Source organism: Rhodamnia argentea, chromosome 2 (assembly GCF_020921035.1).
Source record: "Rhodamnia argentea isolate NSW1041297 chromosome 2, ASM2092103v1, whole genome shotgun sequence".
In the NCBI taxonomy this organism is placed as follows: Eukaryota; Viridiplantae; Streptophyta; class Magnoliopsida; order Myrtales; family Myrtaceae; genus Rhodamnia; species Rhodamnia argentea.
In genome coordinates this window covers 1268516-1276053 of record NC_063151.1, presented here as the reverse complement: position 1 = coordinate 1276053, position 7538 = coordinate 1268516, and the positions used below count along the sequence as shown (strand labels likewise).

At 42.2% G+C, this 7538-nt stretch overlaps 1 pseudogene; it reads right to left on the bottom strand.

The window, feature by feature from the left end:
- Positions 1 to 752: 752 nt before the first annotated feature.
- On the bottom strand, positions 753 to 2921 carry LOC115731736 (annotated as a pseudogene).
- Between the last annotated feature and the right edge of the window lie 4617 nt (positions 2922 to 7538).

Below are 7538 nucleotides of genomic sequence, written 5' to 3'. Positions count from 1 at the left end.
TTTATTTTCACTTCACTATATGCAACAATGGCATCTTCATTTGCATCTCTCGGCCGATGACCTATCTGGTATAAGAAAGAACATAACCTATTGGCCGTGGCATTCTCGGATGGTCTAATGGGCAACATATTATGGATAGATTCTTGCAATTCCTCAGATAATAGTAATACCAACAACAATTTCGCATCCCACTGATTGTAGGGACTTGTTTCTGTGATGGGGAGGCCAGCAATAATGCAGTAAAAACTAAAGTTTGGAGGAAAAAAAGATATTGCTTTGTAAAAAAGCATAAACAAACGGCCCCATATCTAAGAAATAAACTCGAGAAATCACGGGTAGCATCAATACTCAAGAAATATTGAAGATCATCCCATAATCTTCCTAGTATTTCATTGCAAACACTGAAGATAACTGTGTCACAAAATGAAATTTCGCCAGAGTTTGAGACGCAACTCTAGTTTTCGATTGAAGTCCAACAAAGGAAATGAGACTTGAACCTGCACCTGCCACTGACTTACAAATTGCAAAAGCTGGAATTTTTTATTATTATTTTATGTTCTTATTGTTTAGCGAGTAAGATGCGTAGTTCTGGTCCCCAAAACGAGTTAGCTTATGACAGAATCATGATGTGTCGTGCTAAACATATTTGATTTGGTACTTTTGACACAGTACTAGAAAAGACGATACATTCGAGATTCTAAAGTTTCCTTAATTGTTTATTTAACAAGTACTTTTGGAAACTCGTTGACAAATCAAGCTGTGGACGTCAATGATTTCGAGCTCAGGTTTGTGGCAACAATGGGACTTTTTACCACATACTTGCCCCATCGCCTATCCAACTAAGAGAACCAGACAGCACTCTCTTTCATCTGTTTTGGATGTTCTATTGTCAGCTTATAAACTCAACTTTTCATACTTCTCTTTGAATGTCAATTTATCAGCCACAACACTGACCTCGAATCCCTCCATCGGATTCACCTTTGCTGTGTAGGTTGACGCCCCATCTCCCACATTCGTCACCGTCCTGTAGAATTCTTGCACCACCGGAGAGTCCGAGCTGTTTGAACTAAAGAAGGCAATGAAGGAAGGGTAGTTCAGGTCTAGTGAAGGGTTTGAACAATTGTAGGAAGATGACCTGGTGACCATTTGAATTTGCTTCCATGTGTATTTCATTGCACACATGAGGTTGACATAGTCTTGGGGCGTCATGTCATACATGAGCCCCAGGTCTAATGCCTTGTTCGGATCAATGTGGCCAGATCCCATGCCTAGAGGGCTCGCCGGTTTGTAATCATTACCAATGTCTTTGATAGGGCTACCTGTGCTATCCATTGTACACGATGTAGTCATCATGGCTGACCGGATGGCTGCAGGGCTCCACTCGGGGTGTGGAGTGCAGCCACTCCAGCTATGTGTGGGCATGCCATTGGCGTTCCTGACAAGAGGTTGAAGTCGTTAAATAGTTGATAGGAGTCGACTTCAGTCACTGGCTTACTTGAGGCCACCCAGCCAGGATCAGTGTGCCAGGAGCCAAAATGTCGGGCTTCAGGAAGACTGAGCAACTTGGGGATGGGCCACGAGAGCTGTAGTCTGCCAAGCTTGGAGCAGGCTTGCTACCGATGAGTGTGTTCTGAAATTGGATACTTGCTCTTGGGTCGGATGAGTTCTTGATGTAACCTTTGATGGATTCACCAGCTGCGGATTCAAAAAGATCGCACGGAATGAGGAAAAACTGAAGAAGTAGGGGTAGGAGCTGTTTACAATGAAGACACTGCTGGCGACTTTTGCTCCATCGACATTGTGGACTTGATCCACTACAGGCCCAACAATATCACAGGGACTGAGTTTTTCCAATTCGACTGTATTGTTGCATGCGTCCATGAAGACAATTGGAGATTCACTCGAGGACGGTCGCCTGGAAAGAGAGTCGAGCCTGCAATCAAAACTCCATCGCCGAGGGTAACAGTTCCCCGAAGTCACGGTCTATTTCCCCTGCAGCAACAGTTATGACCCCGGGAGTTCCATTGTGCAGGGTCTCAAGGAAAGGCCCATCATTTCCTACCGACAATGACACAAAAATCCCTCTCTGTGTGGCTGCATATGTGGCTATTGCAATAGGGTTCTCATACAATGGAACACCGTCAAAGCCTGTTGACAAGGACAGGACATCGACACCGTCAATGATCGCTTGATCGATTGCAGCAAGGATGTCAGCAGCACGATGGCCTTCGTGCCACAGGGCCTTGTTCATGGCCACTCAGGCCTGTGGAGCCACGCCAGACGCAGTACCTGGAGCACAGCCAAATTAGGAGGCATCCAAAACATGATTTCCAGCCGCCGTGGTGGATTTGTGTGTGCGGTGAGCACTAGTGTCCCGCGTAGAGTTCATGGAGATTGTAACGTTGGGATTTTCAGCTACGAGGGCCTTGTTGAAGTATTGGGCTCCGATGAGCTTATTGTTGCACATCGAAGTGTTGGAATTGGGTCCCGACCTCATATTCGCCTTTCCATTTTGATGGGATTGCCGTCATTCCATCGTCGTTGAAGCTCGGGCTTTTGGGCCAAACACCCGAATCCACAAGCTCGATTCTGGAAGAGATGTAGCCCAGAGAGTTCTTAAGGGCCTGGGGCTCGCTAGGAGAGAGACTAGCTCTAAAACCCTGGAGGACATGAGTGTAACTGTAGATGAGCTTAGAAGAAGTGGGTGTGGCGCTAGATCTGGCTCTAACTTTTGGATTAGGGCTTGGAGCTAGTGATGAAACAGTGGCCAAGTACCAGCTATGGTGGTCAGAGAAGGATTTGGGCATGGAGGATAAGTCCATGTGAATGATATATGTGTCGGATTGCCCCATTGTCGAGGTGAAGCAGAACATGGTGAGAATTACGAGCCTCATCACGTATGAATGAACGTGATCAGCCATGATCAGCGATGGAAGTGAGCTTAGCTCTAGAGTACAGCTGAAGCTCTGTTGCCTTTATATATGAAATAAGAGATGTACAGGAGGCTCGAGAGAACCTCAACGTACTCAACCACGACGAGTCAATTGGCATGTTCATACGTTTAGGGTCTTGTGGTGGAACCTGATCTCAATGATCTGTTCTCAAACCTATGGCCGTATTCCAAAACCAACGGAAAAGGAAAGGGCGAAAAGGAGAAAAAGGATTGGAGAAATGCATGCAGTCTTATTAAAGAAAGCCACATTGATGTTGGGTGATGCCCAAATTTTTGTCTTCTTTTGATTGGCAATTGAGTGATAGTCTCTTGACTTTGTTTTCCCTCCTTACCTCCTTATTATATCTTTCCATTCTTTTCCTTTCAATTGAGAGATTGGTAGATGTTTGGTCCTGGCACACAATGATATGGATAAAAATTTCAAGTGGGGACACGATTTGAGATTCCTGAATAGGATATAATGGAACGCCCATAAGCTAACAAACAAAGGGGAGTTTAGGCGAAATTGTCTCTTCATTGAGAGCGGCACGGCATAATTGATCCTCAATTGGTGCATATTGGCAACATCATCACTGTCAATCCACATCAATTATCTTTAGCAACTTCCATGGTTCATCTTAGAGGTGAATGCGAGGGGTGTACGACAAAATCTAGCGTGAGAGAATTGATATGGTACATAGGAGATAATATATCATACTTGACTTATAACTCCTTGATTTCAATTTTTGAATAAAGGTTTGTCCAATCAGATGTGTTGATTGGCTTGAAATTGGATCTCCTTTTTATGATCTCCTCCTCAGTTCATCTAGGTTAAGTTATCATCCTTTCACCGTGTTTCCTTGCAAGTGCATCAAAGTCGATGGTCGATTAATTGCGGAACCGATGATGGCCTGGTGGGCCGTGAGCCGGCCCATGCCCACTCGAGCCACATTGGTTCAACGGGTATTTTTTAGCAAGCTTGAACAAGACTATCTAGTTATATATCTCAGCCGATATCGGTTGGTCCCGTGCCGACCCGACATTGGAAGATTAGACACATAAGTATTCTAATGGGCGGGATTGTGCAACAAATCAGGCCTGACCTAAGGGCTAGCCTGGCCTACTTTTTGGAAGAGATACATGTCGCCACAAAGGACTTGAGATGGTGAGCTTTTTCCTGACGAGATCGTCGAGCTGGGTACCCTTTCTTTTAGCACGGAAGCCAAAGAGGAAAGTATCCAGCGAAGGCGGCACCCCGAGGATTCGGTCATCCTCCGGAATGAATGGACCACAAACTGCCTCAGAATCGATCAGGACAAGAACAGACCCATGTCTCCACCCTCGGTTAACCCTCCATGTGCCCCCAAAATTTGCATAACGTGCACGTTCTCGTCGCTCATGGTTTTGACTCGCCAGAGAAAGGAAGAGGGCAAGATCGATGGTCCCGTATGGGCAACATCATGAAAGAGCCTTTCTGTGGCCACCGTCATCTTATCATCATATCAAAATCCTTATCATTAATTCTTGAGCCCGTCTGTCCGAATTCTGTTTTTGCCTCCTCTTTCTTCTTCTTTATAGTTCCGATCATGAATGTGACTGGATTTGATGGTACCTAGGCTTGAAATCCGCAGACGTATGCCAAGGCCATTGAAGAACATTTACTTCAGGTCGTCTGCATTGGAGTATCACGGGGAACAAAAGGAGTTGAGGTGGGAAAGACAATTTTTTAATTGAGAATGGCTCATCATTTCAACAAGATTCAGTTTTCTTACGGCAGCTGCTTAAAATAGTTTGGTAAAGGGTCGCTATTGAGATAGTTTGTCAGCTTCTAGTGAGAAAAGAAAAAAAGAGAGAAAGTGGTTTCTCCTTTTATTATTGCAACTCTCGGACAAGAAGTAATTATCCTCACAAGTCAATAATAGCGCTTGAAGGCATTCTTTCTTTCTTTTTCCACCTCTGTTGTCTTGTCCCGTGATTCCAAGAAGAAAAATAATCAAAAAGATGTCGGACAGGACATGCATTTGGATCCAAGTGAGAGATTCACATGTAAAAGGAGGCAAGAACGGTTTCCCCTATTGAAGGGTTCAGCCCCCACCTTAAGATGATGTCCAAACCTTGATGTGAGTGAATATCCTTTGTCCGCTTGATTTTTGACGTTGATGTTCTTTCTTGTCGGCAGTGAAATTTGTTTTACGGCTTCCGACCTTGATCAGGGATGGCCATGGATTAAGGAAGGACCGGGTTGCGGTCCTCGTTCCTAATCCCAGAGTACCGGGGATGCCTCGGATTTGCTCAAGACTCCTGCGAGCCTATGTCTCGCCCTATATCAATAGAAACCCATCTTTAGGCTCCCTTTTGTTTCATGGAAAATAAATGATTTGGAAAAAAAAAAAAATTTTCCTAAACAATACAAGCGAACATTTTCGAGGAAGATGAAAATATTTTTCATTTATTCATTCTTGTTAGGACCTAATTCCTAAAAAAAACTCTCCTTTAGATTTTAGTTCCAAATCTATCCCAAAATTTTTTGGTCTAGAAAAAAAAATTCAAAATTTAGGTCCAGTCTCAAATCCGCTCCCGAATTTTTTTGTCTCAGAAAAAATCACAAGCTTTAAGCTCAATCCCAATTCTACCCCCAACTTTTTTTCAAAGAGAAAAGTAACAATTTTTATTCTAAACTCAAGTATGCCCTCATGGCTAGCCCTTTGTCTAGATATCGCCGTTAGTCGTCCCTAATTTTCATATTTTAGAACAGTTTGGTTTCGGAGAATTTCAATAAATTTTTTTATTTGGGTTGAATTTGTTATCAACGTGGAAATGCCACGTTGATCCATAATTATCGCTACATTGCTTTACTGATGTGGATTTATTATCGATGTGAACATATCGGGTCAAGTTGGGACCGAATCACGAGGTAAATTTGAGAATGAATTGAAAGTTGGTATTTTTTTGTAGACAAAACAAAATTCGAGGTAGATTTGAGACTAGACCTAAAGTTGAGGATTTTTTCTAAGAGAAAAAAAAAATTTGGGATCGAACCTAAAGTTGTGGTTTTTTAGGGAATTAGGCCTTCCTATAAGTGATGCACGCAATCATTTTTAAAAATATAATTTTCAAGTCATTCATTTTTCACGAAATAAATGCACTCTTGATTTTGATCGTGTTCTTGTAGTTGCATTTTCTAATCAAGTCCATACAACTCAAAATCCGATTAATTGGAGCAATTGTGTTTGTTAGAGCACGCAAGAGCTTGACTGAAAAGCTAGAGTACAAGGTTTAAGAGAAAATTATCGTAAAAATCATATATCTATTCTAATTATGCAAATTTTAGTCATAAACTCTTTTTTTTTTAACAAATTGATCTTGACATGGATGTCAGCTATCCTACCTAGTATGACCAACGTTGACGTGGATAATTTTTAAAAAAATTAATATTTTTTCTCGAACTTTTTTAGTTTTATTTTTCCTTTTTTTCTTTTATTCTCTTTTCCTCCGGCCGATAGCCGAACCTCATTGACCGACGGAGATGATGGCTAACAAAAACTGAATTTTTTTTATTTTCTCTTTCTCTCTCTTTGTCTTCCCTTCTTCTTCTAGCCATTTGTCAGAGGTGAGGGCTGGTGAGGCGGAGCTTTGAACCTCGTCGTTGATAAGGCCGACCTCGCCGGCTAGAGGAAGAAGGGAAGAAAAAAAGAAAGTGAAAGAACAAAAAAAAGGAAAAAAAGGAAAATAAATAAGTAAGAGAAAAATATTAAAATGTTATTAAGATTGGTCCATGTCAATGCCAGCCGCGCAACGTAAGATAGCCGGCATCCAAGACTGCGATTTTTGGCCGGACGGACTGAATTTGTATAAAAGCAAAAGGTTTAGGACTCAATTGGTAAAAAAAAAAGTTTATAACTGAATTGGTACAATTGTAATAGATTTATGAACTTTTTTTTTTTTGTAATCTTCCCCACTAATTCCCCAAATATCGAATAGCAAATAATGAAGATAATGGTGTTATAAAACAAGGAATTTCAGCAGAGTTATCACTTTTAAGAACTAAATCATCTGCATAAAGTAGCAGGACGAACGTTCCGGAAGATGAATCGCCGAATGAGGATTGACTTATCCCATTTATGGTTTGCCACAAGCACAATTATCCGAAGGCGCCAGTTCATCGGATTGATACTGTTTAGTTTAATTCCTAGAAGTTGAACCCATTAGTAGAATTATCCTTATAGGAACTAAACAGTATCTCCTAAGTCTGACGAGTCAATGCTTGCTCTTTCTTTGTTTCCACCATTAAGGAGACGAAATATCCGATTGAAATGTCGGGAGTAATGCAGTCCCGCGTCATCCTACTAGCCTAAATTACGAGTGGTCCGATGGTGGAGCACAATCAGTCTGTCCTTGTCCCGATCAATGCCGAGGCGAAGTGTCCCGTTCGTTCTGGACGTGCATCGAACGATCGGAATCGCATTCGGGTGGACCACTGTCTCTTTCGAGTTGGTGCACGGTTGTGCGCTGAGCCAAAATAATGCATTCCAGCTTGAAGATAAATAAACCAGAGAGATTAATTGAGATTGGCATGTGATGACTTCGTAACGCGCACGCACCCATC